This window comes from Macadamia integrifolia, unplaced genomic scaffold (assembly GCF_013358625.1).
Source record: "Macadamia integrifolia cultivar HAES 741 unplaced genomic scaffold, SCU_Mint_v3 scaffold3315, whole genome shotgun sequence".
NCBI lineage: Eukaryota > Viridiplantae > Streptophyta > Magnoliopsida > Proteales > Proteaceae > Macadamia > Macadamia integrifolia.
In genome coordinates this window covers 1-2,469 of record NW_024869390.1, presented here as the reverse complement: position 1 = coordinate 2,469, position 2,469 = coordinate 1, and the positions used below count along the sequence as shown (strand labels likewise).

The following is a 2,469-nucleotide window of genomic DNA, read 5'->3' as shown; positions in this document are numbered from 1 at the left end:
CTCTACATGAGCATAGTACGATTAAACGATGGTACCGCATTCCATACCACGTTCCACCATGCACTCATTTTCAAGCCATCTACGGCATCTAGTCTAGCATATACATCATGTCCAAATGAATTTTTTTTATCACATACATCAAGACAAAGGATATTCATCATAACGCAAAGCATAGCATGATATATAAATGCACATACAATGCGTGATATGGCATATGTGATGTCTAGTCTACACACAAGTGATATGATGACATGGCTAGACTAACAAATGTTAATGATGTATAATATTTTGAAATTAAATCAGAGTTTACTCCCTACTTACTTGTATATGTACACGATGTTTGTACCTGGTACAAAAAAGATCCGATGAGTAGGTACGCGTATATTGAGTGTAACCTATCATAAATATAATGGTTTATCATTTCACTATTTTAGATCAAAATCATCATGTTTGAACACTAAAATCAGATTTAGAATCATAAATGGGGGTTACCCATCAAATTTGGACTAATTCTTGCAATTCTAAAATGACAGGTGGGCCAGAGCCAAAGACTAGGGCTAAGTAGCCCGTCGATTTCAGCCTGTCGGTTATTCCAGAACCTAAAATATGAGTTTTGAAAACTTAGGTAGGCTAAAACCAGAATATCGGTGGGCTAAGTAGCCTATCGATTACTCCAGAGCCTAAAATCTAAATTCTAGGAACTCATGTGGGCTAAAACCAGAAACAAGTGGGGTAAAAATACCCCCTAGTCTTTAAACGAAATCTTTCCAACATCATTCCTGACTTTCTTTCGGCTTGGGGAACTTATTTGGTGATGATCTGTTGACTCAAATCCCTTATCTAAGGTCCAATCATGTACCCTCAACCCATATCTAAGATCAAATCAAAAGAAAATGGAAGATTCTTACCTCTTTCTCAAGAATACTAATGAAACCTCAAATTTTATTTCTTTTGCTCAAGAACCTCAAAATACTATAGATCTTCATCAACACTCCTTCCAAACCCTTCAAAATCATTACACAGACCTTCCATTAGACCTTAGATTTAATTATTCAAGTAGGATTAGCAAGATCCATGGGGGTTCTTTCCCAAAAACCAAAAAGAATGTTTAAGAATAGGGTTTTCCTAAGAATCCTTGGAATGTGTGCAATACCTACCTCAAATCGAAGACCTCGACGAACTGATCATAATTCCGGGCTCAAATACCAAGATCCAGCTTCGGTGAAACTCTACAATCGATTTTCCTTCTTCTTTCTTCTTCTTCTTCCTCTTCCTCTTCCTCTTCCTCTTCCTCTTTTCCTTTCTTCTTCCTTCTCTCTCTTCTTTACTCTCCCACCAACCAACATTAATGAGGGAAAAGACAATTAATGTCTCCCCCTTTTATACTTGGCCCCTAAAATATCTTCTAAATCTCAGGCGGGCTATCTCAGGTGGGCTAAATCTCAGGTGGGCTATCTTAGGTGGGTTAAATCTCAAGTGGGCTATATCTCAGGTGGGTTAAATCTCAGGTGGGTATATCTCAGGTGGGATATATCTTAGGTGGATTAAATCTCAAGTAGGTTAAATCTCAAGTGGGCATAAACCCCCCACATACTATTAGATTACATTGGCACCCGCCAATACTAGTATGTACCTTTACTTTCTGTACATGGCCTCGTGGTATGTGCAGTGGAAGGCTTTGGTGCAAGTATTACCCTTGGTATCCTGATGAGCACATTTATGTGTGAAATCTAGGGTAGTAAAACATGCATTTTACATATTTAGAATGGAGCTACCTTGGGTTTTATTCTCTTTTTGTAGGTTTTGTATTTTCAATGCCTTAAATATTATCGGGTACTATATCTTCAATTTTACACGTAAAGAGGTCCTATTTCTTTTCATGGTTGCGAAGAGGACGAAATTCTGAGCAAGATGGACATGTTCAATTAAAAGTACACATTCGTTTGGTCACCCATACAAATGATTATTCTTTTCGGGTCAGAAAAAGAATAATGGATCAGAACTGAACCGAGATGCAGAACCAGCCCATTTGCAATTGTCCCAGAGGTACAAGGAATACTCCAAATGCCAACAAGGATCGATGGACCACATCCTTAAGTGATTAAAGATTTTTTTTTGGTAACAACAACTGCCTAGCGTAGTTGGTGAGCTATGGTGTACAAAATTCCCTTGCTCACCAAGAGGTCTCAAGTTCGAATCTTATGGTTGTTTTTTTTTAGAGAATTTTGTTGAAGATTTCCTGCTTTTCACTCACTTAAAGCACTAAGGGCATGGAGGGGATTTCCACATCAAATTAGAAGCAAGGAAAATCGTGGAAGCAAGAAGAGAAGAGAAAAAAAAAAAGGAAAGAAAAAAAAGGGAGAAATAAAGATTGTCCAAATATTCTCTCTCCTCCACATCATCACCCACCAAAAGATTGTCCAAATCACATAAAACAAGAAGAAAATCGTCCCTTGGAGGGAGAAAAAG

General features: G+C 37.8%; 1 long non-coding RNA gene across 1 annotated transcript; it reads right to left on the bottom strand.

The window, feature by feature from the left end:
• Positions 1–322: 322 nt before the first annotated feature.
• Positions 323–1,296, bottom strand: LOC122068000. The gene is made up of 3 exons (XR_006136940.1): positions 1,158–1,296; positions 909–1,004; positions 323–395 (listed from the first exon to the last, which is right to left on the bottom strand). It is a non-coding gene; the product is annotated as an uncharacterized LOC122068000 (long non-coding RNA).
• Positions 1,297–2,469: the final 1,173 nt, after the last annotated feature.